The sequence below is a fragment of the Lepisosteus platostomus genome, chromosome 5 (genome assembly GCF_059453375.1).
Source record: "Lepisosteus platostomus isolate fLepPlt1 chromosome 5, fLepPlt1.hap1, whole genome shotgun sequence".
Classification (NCBI taxonomy): domain Eukaryota; kingdom Metazoa; phylum Chordata; class Actinopteri; order Semionotiformes; family Lepisosteidae; genus Lepisosteus; species Lepisosteus platostomus.
The window spans coordinates 65,780,900-65,796,028 of NC_142615.1; the positions used below are offsets into that span (position 1 = coordinate 65,780,900).

The 15,129-nt window shown below is 47.5% G+C and overlaps 8 non-coding genes and 8 pseudogenes across 8 annotated transcripts; 15 read left to right on the forward strand and 1 right to left on the reverse strand.

Annotated features, from left to right (window-relative positions):
• Positions 1–1,577: 1,577 nt before the first annotated feature.
• On the reverse strand, positions 1,578–1,659 carry trnal-aag (transfer RNA leucine (anticodon AAG)). Its single transcript has one exon. It is a non-coding gene; the product is annotated as a tRNA-Leu (tRNA).
• A 4,443-nt stretch (positions 1,660–6,102) lies between these two features.
• LOC148671464 (5S ribosomal RNA) lies at positions 6,103–6,211 on the forward strand (annotated as a pseudogene).
• Positions 6,212–6,667: 456 nt separating this feature from the next.
• Positions 6,668–6,786, forward strand: LOC148671465 (5S ribosomal RNA). Its single transcript, XR_015938532.1, has one exon. It is a non-coding gene; the product is annotated as a 5S ribosomal RNA (ribosomal RNA).
• Positions 6,787–7,242: 456 nt separating this feature from the next.
• LOC148671466 (5S ribosomal RNA) lies at positions 7,243–7,361 on the forward strand (annotated as a pseudogene).
• A 456-nt stretch (positions 7,362–7,817) lies between these two features.
• On the forward strand, positions 7,818–7,936 carry LOC148671467 (5S ribosomal RNA; annotated as a pseudogene).
• Positions 7,937–8,392: 456 nt separating this feature from the next.
• LOC148671468 (5S ribosomal RNA) lies at positions 8,393–8,511 on the forward strand. The gene has a single exon (XR_015937953.1). It is a non-coding gene; the product is annotated as a 5S ribosomal RNA (ribosomal RNA).
• A 456-nt stretch (positions 8,512–8,967) lies between these two features.
• On the forward strand, positions 8,968–9,086 carry LOC148671469 (5S ribosomal RNA). The gene has a single exon (XR_015937954.1). It is a non-coding gene; the product is annotated as a 5S ribosomal RNA (ribosomal RNA).
• A 537-nt stretch (positions 9,087–9,623) lies between these two features.
• Positions 9,624–9,742, forward strand: LOC148671470 (5S ribosomal RNA). The gene has a single exon (XR_015938341.1). It is a non-coding gene; the product is annotated as a 5S ribosomal RNA (ribosomal RNA).
• Positions 9,743–10,198: 456 nt separating this feature from the next.
• LOC148671471 (5S ribosomal RNA) lies at positions 10,199–10,317 on the forward strand (annotated as a pseudogene).
• A 456-nt stretch (positions 10,318–10,773) lies between these two features.
• Positions 10,774–10,882, forward strand: LOC148671472 (5S ribosomal RNA; annotated as a pseudogene).
• Positions 10,883–11,338: 456 nt separating this feature from the next.
• LOC148671473 (5S ribosomal RNA) lies at positions 11,339–11,457 on the forward strand (annotated as a pseudogene).
• A 456-nt stretch (positions 11,458–11,913) lies between these two features.
• On the forward strand, positions 11,914–12,032 carry LOC148671474 (5S ribosomal RNA). The gene has a single exon (XR_015938124.1). It is a non-coding gene; the product is annotated as a 5S ribosomal RNA (ribosomal RNA).
• A 456-nt stretch (positions 12,033–12,488) lies between these two features.
• On the forward strand, positions 12,489–12,607 carry LOC148671475 (5S ribosomal RNA). Its single transcript, XR_015938409.1, has one exon. It is a non-coding gene; the product is annotated as a 5S ribosomal RNA (ribosomal RNA).
• Positions 12,608–13,059: 452 nt separating this feature from the next.
• On the forward strand, positions 13,060–13,178 carry LOC148671476 (5S ribosomal RNA). The gene has a single exon (XR_015937955.1). It is a non-coding gene; the product is annotated as a 5S ribosomal RNA (ribosomal RNA).
• Positions 13,179–13,634: 456 nt separating this feature from the next.
• On the forward strand, positions 13,635–13,753 carry LOC148671477 (5S ribosomal RNA; annotated as a pseudogene).
• A 537-nt stretch (positions 13,754–14,290) lies between these two features.
• On the forward strand, positions 14,291–14,409 carry LOC148671478 (5S ribosomal RNA; annotated as a pseudogene).
• The last annotated feature ends 720 nt before the right edge of the window (positions 14,410–15,129 follow it).

Consider the following 15,129-nt stretch of genomic DNA (forward strand, 5'->3'; position numbering starts at 1 on the left):
TGCCAGCTAAGTCTCTAACAAGCACACTATAAAGACAGGAATTACACTTTGCTCACGTCACGCATTGAATGGCGAGGCTACTTGTTCCAATATTATCTAGTCTCACCTCATATGGTGCCGATTCCTGGTTTTCATTTAGGAAAGAGCACTGCAAACACCGTAAACAGTGCAGCACGTGAGATGAAAGAAGTCTTTTCCCCCATTTGTCTAAAGCAGAATCATGCCGAGGGTTGTGAGATCAAGATTTCAGTGGAGCACTGTCGTCTACATCTTTAGCTACATGAGTTGGACATCCTCTTGTACACGGAAAGCAGATTGAGATCCTCTGACATGAAAAGTGCCAGATAAAAGCCATTTCTCATCCTTTCTCTTAGTGGTGGAGCTATCGCATGTAAATGAGGCAACTTGCAAGGTGAGCAGGCTCGGTGCACACCGAACGCAGATGTCTCAGAGCAGTTGAGACGTGTCCAAGTGGCTGTCAAAGGGCAGCACTTCGCCGTCGCCGTGGCTTAGTTGGCTAAAGCGCCTGTCTAGTAAACAGGAGATCCTGGGTCCGGTTCCCAGCTGTGCCTGTCTTACTGTACAGAATTTATCCTTACGGGCAAATCCCATGCCTTTTAATTCAGGTGAATGCAAGTGTTCATTTCCTTTCTGGAACAACTTGTTTTGAAAGAAATCTATACAGCTTGCGAAAGATGAAACACAAATCTTGCTTATCAGTGAAGAAGAGGTACTCCCAGCAGGCCAGCTAATACCAGCAAAGTTTTTTGTTCACCCTAACCCAGAGAATGGAGAAAAGCAAGGCGCCTGTGGCTCTGCAGTGTAATCAGTTCGTGAGTTCGGCGGTTAGCTTAAAGAGTGGTAAATGGAGCTCGCCCCAGCCCGTCCTTATTCTTTTAAACAGGATAAAAAATTACCTTCGCCGCCATTACTACCAGCTTTAAAAGACAGCCATGGGCATAGAAAAAAACACACTACAGATGACTTTTCTGGAACCGAAGCAGAGATTCCTTTACGAACCAACTGATAAAGCTCAGCCAGTGAATACTGTTAACAGAATGTGAAAGCACGATCAACTTTGTAACTGCAACCACAGGAAAAACAGCAAGAAGCAGACTCCATTCCCCATTTAAATCTGTCGTGCGAGGCATGCTTTTTGAATGCATGAAGTAAATCCCACGATCGCTTTTGAACTTGGACAAAGTACTTCCAAAGGAGCGCTATGCGCAAAGATTTAACAAGCTCAACCCCCGCCGACGATTCGGTGTGAAGAAGCAGAACATTCAAGTTTCACAGACAGAATCAGCACGCCAGCACAGCCAACATTAAAACAGAGGGCACACTACGATTTGCATTGACACAAAAGTGATCTGGGCAGACGTCGTTCCCTGCATAATGCAAAAAGTGGCAAAGCGCTTTTGGGTTGAGAGGACGCAAGAAGGTTTTTGTTTTGTGCCTTGATATCAAGCTGAGAAAGTATCTTTAAACACTTTGCTTAGTTTCTCGAGAGACTGCCAAAAAGCAGTTCCCTCCCTTTCGTCTGAAGCCAGCTGAAAGGGGGTCTCGACAGAAGTACCTGGCAGCAGTGGGATTTGAACCCACGCCCCCGAAGAGACTGGAGCCTTAATCCAGCACCTTAGACCGCTCGGCCACGCTACCCACTGTGTGCTGTTTCTTTGTCTCATTACTTGCCCGGAGGAAGCCGGGTGGGTTTTGCTCTTGTCACCCGACTTAGTGGCGTTATGACCATGGAACCGACTGCACCTGCTTTTTCTGAGATGCTTCCCCTCTCATGGCGAGATCTCGACTTCTTTAACACCTCTGGATAAAGATCTTCTGTGGAGCAGGTTTCAGACCTCTGCGTACAGCACCCTTGATGTCATTTTATTTTTACAGCAGCCGCATCCGGAAAGTTGTGTCTTTTACGTTTCATTTGAACAACAAAACTACATAAAATACAAACAAGAGCACACATAACGTATCAAGAAAATCGTCAGGGGCACATGCTATAATACAATTACACTTTATGAAAAACGATTACACAAGGTAAATAAAGATAAGGTCCGCACAGCTTGTTCTTACATTTCGAAAGAGTCCGTAAATACCCCTTTACGTCTATTTTGAACTGTTCAAACGTAGGACTCTTCCCAGACCATTTCACTTTATACCACATTCCTAAACGAGGATGCATCTCCTGTTTTAGAACTATTTTGGGCGGTATGGCTTATACAACACACCCACAGTATTCTAATGGTGGACTGCAGATCTGTGCTATAGTTCAGTCGAATTCGAAGGATCCAGCAATCGTACTGGATTTGACTGGGATTCTGAAATGTCTCTTGCAAAAGTATTCGGGTTTGCTTGAACCTTTGATAAAAAAAGTGATCTGATCTGAAACTACCCAGCTTACAATCTCTGAGGTAGTTGTCACTAAACTCGGACGTGATGTGGCACACATGTGCCATGTGCCTTTACTTTTGTAAAAAACTGGTATCGGGAAAAGTTTCTTAATATTTCTTTTGATTAGCATGCAAGAAAATGTGATCATTACCTATGGAATTTCCCGCCAGCGTGGAGCTTGAATTCACAACCTTGAGATTCAGTGTTCAAGAGTCACAGAAGAGGTCGGCCTGGTCTTCAGTTTGCCAACGATAAGCTCCGGCAGTGCTCCTCTGTAAAGCAGATTGTTCGGATCGGTTATGTGGGACGGCACTTCGATACTAAGATCGTTTGCAGCACATGCATGGTTTCCCCCCTTCACGCAAAAAAACATAGACGAAGGAAGCTCTCTTGTCTTGGGCTGCTGACTCCCGGATTTAAAGCGCTCTATTTAAAGCTGTCTCTAACAAGCACACTATAAAGACAGGAATTACACTTTGCTCACGTCACGCATGGAATGGCGAGGGTACTTGTATTCATCCAAAAATGCCAAGTTTCCCACTGGTGATACACACAAGGAAATGAATGTACATTTCCCGCCCCCCCCCCCAAATCAACCAGTTTAAAATCAAATACCTCCCTCCTCATCTGTAGGTGGAGAGATTAATGTCAGAAGAAATACAGGTTTAAAAGTCAGGAGCATTGATAGTCCTATTTTAAAATGACACTAAAATGCTCACAATATATTAAAAAGCTCTGTAAAATGCAATAATAATAAAAAAATATTAAAACAAGGTAAAAAGAAATAATACACAGCTACAAAGCTCAGGAATTATCAATGGGAAGTTACAATGGGTTGATTGTGTTTCATATGATTTAAAAACAAAATGTTTGAAAAATATCCACTTACAATATGCTAAAAATGGCAAGGATACTTAAAACAGGTGTGTATTTTTTTTTACAAAAATAAATAAAACAAGTTAGAAATAAATACTAAATGCGTTTAAAATTCAGGAATGTAATTGGTCAGATGCTTACAATGAGTGATGCTTTTGTGTGATTTAGCGAATTCAAAAAAATATTCAAGAGCAAGAGCTCGTATGAAAGTTCGTAAGTATGTACGTATACATTCGAAATTTTTCATTCTTCTCACGATGGCACACCTGTGTCTGTAAAACAGAGTGAAAGCTCTATTCACATTGCGAGTATTTCACAGCCCTGGTTTTACATAGATCTTTTTTTTTTGTATAAATAAGTATAAAATAAGTTTTGCAATGCACCAAAAGTCACGTCTAGTATTTTTCCATCTACCTTTACAAGTAAGGAGCGTACATACTCATATGGTGAGCGGTCGTCAATTATTTTTCTCAGCAAGTGCTTTATACTCCGCTCAGTATCATCTGTAAAAGTATAGGCACCCAGGCCTCTGGCGATGTACAGAACAGCCGATAAAATTCAGGCTAAACTGAGACACTTATACATTTCTAATGCGGCAAACAACACATCTTTGTACTGTAACATGACTAGGGGAAGGGTCATTCATAACAGGTATTTTCGGAATGACCTACTTAAAATACTAGATATGGACCTTAGCAAAATGGCTGCCAAAAAGAATCAGATGACCAGTAAATGGAAAGGGTCTACCCTGAGAAACAATGAGACACAGCTGAGCCGCATCAGGAACCGAAATTTAAGTGCCCCGGAGGCAGTGAACAGGGCGGAAGCCGATAAGGTGAATGCGGTTTGGAGGAAAAGAGAGGAAAGAGGTGTATGTTAAAGATCGGGCTAAGGAATAACGGACTACTGAAAGGAGAAAAGGTTTATGGTTTTTGGATTACGGACACTGGATAAGGATACATCGCGGATTGGCTTTATTACGGACTTTTGGAACTCGGATCGGATCAGGATTAAGGGAACGGATTACGGACTGTATTTGGAAGATAGTTGGAGGAAGAAAAGCCACGAAACTCAGGAAAGAAAAGTGTGGTGTGAGTAATACTTTCATTTACACAAACTTTCCCCCGGAAACACCACAGTACTCATCCGTGCACCGGACAACCAGGCATGTGTGACCCCATTGACCTGGATGATTAATCAAACAGGCCGCGCATTCATCAACCACAACCCCCTTTAAACAATGGTTGAAGGTGCAACATACCACCGACTTTACAGTCTGATCCATAGCATCGGGCTCATTAGAGCCATCGTTAGCTAAACTAGGTTGAACATCATCATTAATCACATTTTGGCAAACACACATGAACAGACACGAAACATTCAAGCTTGATGGTAGTTTGAAGATTGATGCGTCGACCTCTTCGTTATTCTATTAAAGGAAAAAAGAAAAGGAAGGCTTAACAAAATAAATAGGCATGCTTTTTACCTAAAATATTTACAATTGTAATGACTCTTTTGTGTTAGAGTTTTTCGTTTGCTTCGAACTTGCTGTGGTTTATTATTTACCATTTGTAGCAACTCTTCATCAGTCGTTGATGGACCCCCAACACCTGAATCACCGTCAGAGTTCACATGACAGCCACTGTCACACACCACTGAGTGCTGGGTCAGCTTTTGCTAAAAAGAAGACAAAGTGTTGAAAACGAAATACGCTAAACACAGATTGAAACGACAATTCCACTATCAGAAAAAATATTTTAGCAACCTACTTCTTCAGTTTGCATAGCAGAGGAATCCGATGATTCACTACTCAAAGAAGCCATCTTCGCAGCAGTCAATATCGGGGCCTGACAGCTCAGGTGTCACACTTCAAAACCGGCAAGTCGGCTAATTTAAGCATAAACTCCAAATTTGTAACCATGCCTACATAGTTCAAGAGTTTTCAAATGGTTGTGATGTTTTAGAACGCCCCACCATATTCCCCCGCCCCAAAATCACACGTGTTTTATCGAGAGTGAAAAGTAATCACGTTGAATTAAAATATGTAAGCTTATTTCAATGACAAATTCTCAACAACTTTTCAAAAGTTTGAAATGATTTTCCACGTACCGTGAACGTAAAGTCTTTAAACCTTAAAAATATTAACATGCAACCCAAGCCTCAAATGATGTGTTTCTCTAGAAAAGAAATTACATTGAATCAAAAAATGTAAAACTTATTTTATCTTTTGAGAAGAGCGTTGTAGGGCAGGTCTTTATATTTTAGTGGATAGGTCATAAAAGTGTTAAAATAATTGAAAAAAGACACATTTAGCAGCGATAAATTATAAGCACGAGCAAAAATTGATATTTATAACGCTTATAGATTTTAACAATATAACAGACTTTAATAAAATGTTTACTTTTAAATTAAATATTACATCAGAACATGTCCACACCCAGGCACCTGCCGTTAAAGGTTATGGGATGTAGAAATACAGTATATAAGGTTCATGATGAGAATTAAAAACGCTCATGCTAATACACAAGCACCTGTGTCTCACCAAAGCTGACAAATAAAAAGCCAAAAACCCGCACTGCACGTGTGAACAGGAGAATGAGCGAGTGAGCGAAGATAGGGTGCCTCCTGCAATTAAAGGCTTACAGCACCTGGTATTTCCAGGCGGACTCCCATCCAAGTAGTAACCAGGCCCATCCCTGTTTAGCTTCAAAGATCAGACGAGATCAGGCGTGCTCAAGGGAAAACGCAAGGGAAAAAAAGCAGCGTCGTAAAAGAGGTGACGGAGCTGTCCTCTCTATAAGAAGGGTGCCAGCGAGCCTTGCTCTCGCTTACGGCCACACCCCCTTGAGCACGCCTGATCTCGGAAGCTAAACAGGGATGGGCCTGGTTAGTACTTGGATGGGAGACCGCCTGGGAATACCAGGTGCTGTAAGCTTTTAAGCGCAGGAGGCGCCCTATCCCCGCTCGCTCGCTCATTCCCCTGTTCACACGTGCAGTGCGGCTTGTCCGTCTGTTTATTTGTCAGCTTTGGCGAGACACGGGTGCTTGTGTATTAGCGTGAGCGTTTTTTATTCTGATCATGAACAGTTTTACAAGTCCGCAAAGGATCGAGGAAAGGTTTATCGCCAGCTGAAAAGAGACACAGCGCTTCGGCTGTGGAGACTTGTTCGGCTGGCGTTCGGGGAGTCGCGTTTTTCAGAATTGTATTGAGATCGTTTTCCACAGAGCTCAGATGTCAAAGCACAGCAGCAGCTCTCCACAGCGATCCTCTATAGCGCCCTTTCTCCCGCAGCTCCGTCCTCATTGGAAGGAAGCAAGAAAAAAGCAGCGTCGTAAAAGAGGTGACGGAGCTGTCCTCTCTATAAGAAGGGTGCCAGCGAGCCTTGCTCTCGCTTACGGCCACACCCCCTTGAGCATGCCTGATCTCGTCTGATCTCGGAAGCTAAACAGGGATGGGCCTGGTTAGTACTTGGATGGGAGACCGCCTGGGAATACCAGGTGCTGTAAGCTTTTAAGCGCAGGAGGCGCCCTATCCCCGCTCGCTCGCTCATTCCCCTGTTCACACGTGCAGTGCGGCTTGTCCGTCTGTTTATTTGTCAGCTTTGGCGAGACACGGGTGCTTGTGTATTAGCGTGAGCGTTTTTTATTCTGATCATGAACAGTTTTACAAGTCCGCAAAGGATCGAGGAAAGGTTTATCGCCAGCTGAAAAGAGACACAGCGCTTCGGCTGTGGAGACTTGTTCGGCTGGCGTTCGGGGAGTCGCGTTTTTCAGAATTGTATTGAGATCGTTTTCCACAGAGCTCAGATGTCAAAGCACAGCAGCAGCTCTCCACAGCGATCCTCTATAGCGCCCTTTCTCCCGCAGCTCCGTCCTCATTGGAAGGAAGCAAGAAAAAAGCAGCGTCGTAAAAGAGGTGACGGAGCTGTCCTCTCTATAAGAAGGGTGCCAGCGAGCCTTGCTCTCGCTTACGGCCACACCCCCTTGAGCATGCCTGATCTCGTCTGATCTCGGAAGCTAAACAGAGATGGGCCTGGTTAGTACTTGGATGGGAGACCGCCTGGGAATACCAGGTGCTGTAAGCTTTTAAGCGCAGGAGGCGCCCTATCCCCGCTCGCTCGCTCATTCCCCTGTTCACACGTGCAGTGCGGCTTGTCCGTCTGTTTATTTGTCAGCTTTGGCGAGACACGGGTGCTTGTGTATTAGCGTGAGCGTTTTTTATTCTGATCATGAACAGTTTTACAAGTCCGCAAAGGATCGAGGAAAGGTTTATCGCCAGCTGAAAAGAGACACAGCGCTTCGGCTGTGGAGACTTGTTCGGCTGGCGTTCGGGGAGTCGCGTTTTTCAGAATTGTATTGAGATCGTTTTCCACAGAGCTCAGATGTCAAAGCACAGCAGCAGCTCTCCACAGCGATCCTCTATAGCGCCCTTTCTCCCGCAGCTCCGTCCTCATTGGAAGGAAGCAAGAAGAAAGCAGCGTCGTAAAAGAGGTGACGGAGCTGTCCTCTCTATAAGAAGGGTGCCAGCGAGCCTTGCTCTCGCTTACGGCCACACCCCCTTGAGCACGCCTGATCTCGTCTGATCTCGGAAGCTAAACAGGGATAGGCCTGGTTAGTACTTGGATGGGAGACCGCCTGGAAATACCAGGTGCTGTAAGCTTTTAAGCGCAGGAGGCGCCCTATCCCCGCTCGCTCGCTCATTCCCCTGTTCACACGTGCAGTGCGGCTTGTCCGTCTGTTTATTTGTCAGCTTTGGCGAGACACGGGTGCTTGTGTATTAGCGTGAGCGTTTTTTATTCTGATCATGAACAGTTTTACAAGTCCGCAAAGGATCGAGGAAAGGTTTATCGCCAGCTGAAAACAGACACAGCGCTTCGGCTGTGGAGACTTGTTCGGCTGGCGTTCGGGGAGTCGCGTTTTTCAGAATTGTATTGAGATCGTTTTCCACAGAGCTCAGATGTCAAAGCACAGCAGCAGCTCTCCACAGCGATCCTCTATAGCGCCCTTTTTCCCGCAGCTCCGTCCTCATTGGAAGGAAGCAAGAAAAAAGCAGCGTCGTAAAAGAGGTGACGGAGCTGTCCTCTCTATAAGAAGGGTGCCAGCGAGCCTTGCTCTCGCTTACGGCCACACCCCCTTGAGCACGCCTGATCTCGTCTGATCTCGGAAGCTAAACAGGGATGGGCCTGGTTAGTACTTGGATGGGAGACCGCCTGGGAATACCAGGTGCTGTAAGCTTTTAAGCGCAGGAGGCGCCCTATCCCCGCTCGCTCGCTCATTCCCCTGTTCACACGTGCAGTGCGGCTTGTCCGTCTGTTTATTTGTCAGCTTTGGCGAGACACGGGTGCTTGTGTATTAGCGTGAGCGTTTTTTATTCTGATCATGAACAGTTTTACAAGTCCGCAAAGGATCGAGGAAAGGTTTATCGCCAGCTGAAAAGAGACACAGCGCTTCGGCTGTGGAGACTTGTTCGGCTGGCGTTCGGGGAGTCGCGTTTTTCAGAATTGTATTGAGATCGTTTTCCACAGAGCTCAGATGTCAAAGCACAGCAGCAGCTCTCCACAGCGATCCTCTATAGCGCCCTTTCTCCCGCAGCTCCGTCCTCATTGGAAGGAAGCAAGAAAAAAGCAGCGTCGTAAAAGAGGTGACGGAGCTGTCCTCTCTATAAGAAGGGTGCCAGCGAACCTTGCTCTCGCTTACGGCCACACCCCCTTGAGCACGCCTGATCTCGTCTGATCTCGGAAGCTAAACAGGGATGGGCCTGGTTAGTACTTGGATGGGAGACCGCCTGGGAATACCAGGTGCTGTAAGCTTTTAAGCGCAGGAGGCGCCCTATCCCCGCTCGCTCGCTCATTCCCCTGTTCACACGTGCAGTGCGGCTTGTCCGTCTGTTTATTTGTCAGCTTTGGCGAGACACGGGTGCTTGTGTATTAGCGTGAGCGTTTTTTATTCTGATCATGAACAGTTTTACAAGTCCGCAAAGGATCGAGGAAAGGTTTATCGCCAGCTGAAAAGAGACACAGCGCTTCGGCTGTGGAGACTTGTTCGGCTGGCGTTCGGGGAGTCGCGTTTTTCAGAATTGTATTGAGATCGTTTTCCACAGAGCTCAGATGTCAAAGCACAGCAGCAGCTCTCCACAGCGATCCTCTATAGCGCCCTTTCTCCCGCAGCTCCGTCCTCATTGGAAGGAAGCAAGAGTGAAAGGCTGAAGTGAAATAGAGCGGGGACGAAGGCAGTGAAGAGAGAGAACGTGGGAAGAAGAGAAAAACGCAAGGGAAAAAAAGCAGCGTCGTAAAAGAGGTGACGGAGCTGTCCTCTCTATAAGAAGGGTGCCAGCGAGCCTTGCTCTCGCTTACGGCCACACCCCCTTGAGCACCCCTGATCTCGTCTGATCTCGGAAGCTAAACAGGGATGGGCCTGGTTAGTACTTGGATGGGAGACCGCCTGGGAATACCAGGTGCTGTAAGCTTTTAAGCGCAGGAGGCGCCCTATCCCCGCTCGCTCGCTCATTCCCCTGTTCACACGTGCAGTGCGGCTTGTCCGTCTGTTTATTTGTCAGCTTTGGCGAGACACGGGTGCTTGTGTATTAGCGTGAGCGTTTTTTATTCTGATCATGAACAGTTTTACAAGTCCGCAAAGGATCGAGGAAAGGTTTATCGCCAGCTGAAAAGAGACACAGCGCTTCGGCTGTGGAGACTTGTTCGGCTGGCGTTCGGGGAGTCGCGTTTTTCAGAATTGTATTGAGATCATTTTCCACAGAGCTCAGATGTCAAAGCACAGCAGCAGCTCTCCACAGCGATCCTCTATAGCGCCCTTTCTCCCGCAGCTCCGTCCTCATTGGAAGGAAGCAAGAAGAAAGCAGCGTCGTAAAAGAGGTGACGGAGCTGTCCTCTCTATAAGAAGGGTGCCAGCGAGCCTTGCTCTCGCTTACGGCCACACCCCCTTGAGCACGCCTGATCTCGTCTGATCTCGGAAGCTAAACAGGGATGGGCCTGGTTAGTACTTGGATGGGAGACCGCCTGGAAATACCAGGTGCTGTAAGCTTTTAAGCGCAGGAGGCGCCCTATCCCCGCTCGCTCGCTCATTCCCCTGTTCACACGTGCAGTGCGGCTTGTCCGTCTGTTTATTTGTCAGCTTTGGCGAGACACGGGTGCTTGTGTATTAGCGTGAGCGTTTTTTATTCTGATCATGAACAGTTTTACAAGTCCGCAAAGGATCGAGGAAAGGTTTATCGCCAGCTGAAAAGAGACACAGCGCTTCGGCTGTGGAGACTTGTTCGGCTGGCGTTCGGGGAGTCGCGTTTTTCAGAATTGTATTGAGATCGTTTTCCACAGAGCTCAGATGTCAAAGCACAGCAGCAGCTCTCCACAGCGATCCTCTATAGCGCCCTTTCTCCCGCAGCTCCGTCCTCATTGGAAGGAAGCAAGAAAAAAGCAGCGTCGTAAAAGAGGTGACGGAGCTGTCCTCTCTATAAGAAGGGTGCCAGCGAGCCTTGCTCTCGCTTATGGCCACACCCCCTTGAGCACGCCTGATCTCGGAAGCTAAACAGGGATGGGCCTGGTTAGTACTTGGATGGGAGACCGCCTGGGAATACCAGGTGCTGTAAGCTTTTAAGCGCAGGAGGCGCCCTATCCCCGCTCGCTCGCTCATTCCCCTGTTCACACGTGCAGTGCGGCTTGTCCGTCTGTTTATTTGTCAGCTTTGGCGAGACACGGGTGCTTGTGTATTAGCGTGAGCGTTTTTTATTCTGATCATGAACAGTTTTACAAGTCTGCAAAGGATCGAGGAAAGGTTTATCGCCAGCTGAAAAGAGACACAGCGCTTCGGCTGTGGAGACTTGTTCGGCTGGCGTTCGGGGAGTCGCGTTTTTCAGAATTGTATTGAGATCATTTTCCACAGAGCTCAGATGTCAAAGCACAGCAGCAGCTCTCCACAGCGATCCTCTATAGCGCCCTTTCTCCCTCAGCTCCGTCCTCATTGGAAGGAAGCAAGAAGAAAGCAGCGTCGTAAAAGAGGTGACGGAGCTGTCCTCTCTATAAGAAGGGTGCCAGCGAGCCTTGCTCTCGCTTACGGCCACACCCCCTTGAGCACGCCTGATCTCGTCTGATCTCGGAAGCTAAACAGGGATGGGCCTGGTTAGTACTTGGATGGGAGACCGCCTGGAAATACCAGGTGCTGTAAGCTTTTAAGCGCAGGAGGCGCCCTATCCCCGCTCGCTCGCTCATTCCCCTGTTCACACGTGCAGTGCGGCTTGTCCGTCTGTTTATTTGTCAGCTTTGGCGAGACACGGGTGCTTGTGTATTAGCGTGAGCGTTTTTTATTCTGATCATGAACAGTTTTACAAGTCCGCAAAGGATCGAGGAAAGGTTTATCGCCAGCTGAAAAGAGACACAGCGCTTCGGCTGTGGAGACTTGTTCGGCTGGCGTTCGGGGAGTCGCGTTTTTCAGAATTGTATTGAGATCGTTTTCCACAGAGCTCAGATGTCAAAGCACAGCAGCAGCTCTCCACAGCGATCCTCTATAGCGCCCTTTCTCCCGCAGCTCCGTCCTCATTGGAAGGAAGCAAGAAAAAAGCAGCGTCGTAAAAGAGGTGACGGAGCTGTCCTCTCTATAAGAAGGGTGCCAGCGAGCCTTGCTCTCGCTTACGGCCACACCCCCTTGAGCACGCCTGATCTCGTCTGATCTCGGAAGCTAAACAGGGATGGGCCTGGTTAGTACTTGGTTGGGAGACCGCCTGGGAATACCAGGTGCTGTAAGCTTTTAAGCGCAGGAGGCGCCCTATCCCCGCTCGCTCGCTCATTCCCCTGTTCACACGTGCAGTGCGGCTTGTCCGTCTGTTTATTTGTCAGCTTTGGCGAGACACGGGTGCCTGTGTATTAGCGTGAGCGTTTTTTATTCTGATCATGAACAGTTTTACAAGTCCGCAAAGGATCGAGGAAAGGTTTATCGCCAGCTGAAAAGAGACACAGCGCTTCGGCTGTGGAGACTTGTTCGGCTGGCGTTCGGGGAGTCGCGTTTTTCAGAATTGTATTGAGATCGTTTTCCACAGAGCTCAGATGTCAAAGCACAGCAGCAGCTCTCCACAGCGATCCTCTATAGCGCCCTTTCTCCCGCAGCTCCGTCCTCATTGGAAGGAAGCAAGAAAAAAGCAGCGTCGTAAAAGAGGTGACGGAGCTGTCCTCTCTATAAGAAGGGTGCCAGCGAGCCTTGCTCTCGCTTACGGCCACACCCCCTTGAGCACGCCTGATCTCGTCTGATCTCGGAAGCGAAACAGGGATGGGCCTGGTTAGTACTTGGATGGGAGACCGCCTGGGAATACCAGGTGCTGTAAGCTTTTAAGCGCAGGAGGCGCCCTATCCCCGCTCGCTCATTCCCCTGTTCACACATGCAGTGCGGCTTGTCCGTCTGTTTATTTGTCAGCTTTGGCGAGACACGGGTGCTTGTGTATTAGCGTGAGCGTTTTTTATTCTGATCATGAACAGTTTTACAAGTCCGCAAAGGATCGAGGAAAGGTTTATCGCCAGCTGAAAAGAGACACAGCGCTTCGGCTGTGGAGACTTGTTCGGCTGGCGTTCGGGGAGTCGCGTTTTTCAGAATTGTATTGAGATCGTTTTCCACAGAGCTCAGATGTCAAAGCACAGCAGCAGCTCTCCACAGCGATCCTCTATAGCGCCCTTTCTCCCGCAGCTCCGTCCTCATTGGAAGGAAGCAAGAAAAAAGCAGCGTCGTAAAAGAGGTGACGGAGCTGTCCTCTCTATAAGAAGGGTGCCAGCGAGCCTTGCTCTCGCTTACGGCCACACCCCCTTGAGCACGCCTGATCTCGTCTGATCTCGGAAGCTAAACAGGGATGGGCCTGGTTAGTACTTGGATGGGAGACCGCCTGGGAATACCAGGTGCTGTAAGCTTTTAAGCGCAGGAGGCGCCCTATCCCCGCTCGCTCGCTCATTCCCCTGTTCACACGTGCAGTGCGGCTTGTCCGTCTGTTTATTTGTCAGCTTTGGCGAGACACGGGTGCTTGTGTATTAGCGTGAGCGTTTTTTATTCTGATCATGAACAGTTTTACAAGTCCGCAAAGGATCGAGGAAAGGTTTATCGCCAGCTGAAAAGAGACACAGCGCTTCGGCTGTGGAGACTTGTTCGGCTGGCGTTCGGGGAGTCGCGTTTTTCAGAATTGTATTGAGATCATTTTCCACAGAGCTCAGATGTCAAAGCACAGCAGCAGCTCTCCACAGCGATCCTCTATAGCGCCCTTTCTGCCGCAGCTCCGTCCTCATTGGAAGGAAGCAAGAAGAAAGCAGCGTCGTAAAAGAGGTGACGGAGCTGTCCTCTCTATAAGAAGGGTGCCAGCGAGCCTTGCTCTCGCTTACGGCCACACCCCCTTGAGCACGCCTGATCTCGTCTGATCTCGGAAGCTAAACAGGGATGGGCCTGGTTAGTACCTGGATGGGAGACCGCCTGGAAATACCAGGTGCTGTAAGCTTTTAAGCGCAGGAGGCGCCCTATCCCCGCTCGCTCGCTCATTCCCCTGTTCACACGTGCAGTGCGGCTTGTCCGTCTGTTTATTTGTCAGCTTTGGCGAGACACGGGTGCTTGTGTATTAGCGTGAGCGTTTTTTATTCTGATCATGAACAGTTTTACAAGTCCGCAAAGGATCGAGGAAAGGTTTATCGCCAGCTGAAAAGAGACACAGCGCTTCGGCTGTGGAGACTTGTTCGGCTGGCGTTCGGGGAGTCGCGTTTTTCAGAATTGTATTGAGATCGTTTTCCACAGAGCTCAGATGTCAAAGCACAGCAGCAGCTCTCCACAGCGATCCTCTATAGCGCCCTTTCTCCCACTGCTCCGTCCTCATTGGAAGGAAGCAAGAGTGAAAGGCTGAAGTGAAATAGAGCGGGGACGAAGGCAGTGAAGAGAGAGAACGTGGGAAGAAGAGAAAAACGCAAGGGAAAAAAAGCAGCGTCGTAAAAGAGGTCACGGAGCTGTCCTCTCTATAAGAAGGGTGCCAGCGAGCCTTGCTCTTGCTTACGGCCACACCCCCTTGAGCACTCCTGATCTTCTCTGATCTCGGAAGCTTAGCAGAGATGGGCTTGGTTAGTACTTGGATGGGAGACCGCCTGGGAATACCAGGTGCTGTAAGCCTTTAATTGCAGGAGGCACCCTATCTTCGCTCACTTGCTCATTCTCCTGTTCACACGTGCAGTGTGCTTTTTTGGCTTTTTATTTGTCAGCTTTGGTGAGACACAGGTGCTTGTGTATTAGCATGAGCGTTTTTTATTCTCATCATGAACCTTATATACTGTATCTCTACATCCCATAACCTTTAACGGCAGGTGCCTGGGTGTGGACATGTTCTGATGTAATATTTAATTTAAAAGTAAACATTTTAGTAATGTCTGTTATATTGTTAAAATCTATAAGCGTTATAAATATCAATTTTTGCTCGTGCTTATAATTTATCGCTGCTAAATGTGTCTTTTTTCAGTTATTTTAACACTTTTATGACCTATTCACTAAAATATAAAGACCTGCCCTACAACGCTCTTCTCAAAAGATAAAATAAGTTTTACATTTTTTGATTCAATGTAATTTCTTTTCTAGAGAAACACATCATTTGAGGCTTGGGTTGCATGTTAATATTTTTAAGGTTTAAAGACTTTACGTTCACGGTACGTGGAAAATCATTTCAAACTTTTGAAAAGTTGTTGAGAATTTGTCATTGAAATAAGCTTACATATTTTAATTCAACGTGATTACTTTTCACTCTCGATAAAACACGTGTGAGTTTGGGGCGGGGGGATATGATGGGGCGTTCTAAAACATCACAACCATTTGAAAAATGTCTTGAGCTATGTAGGCATG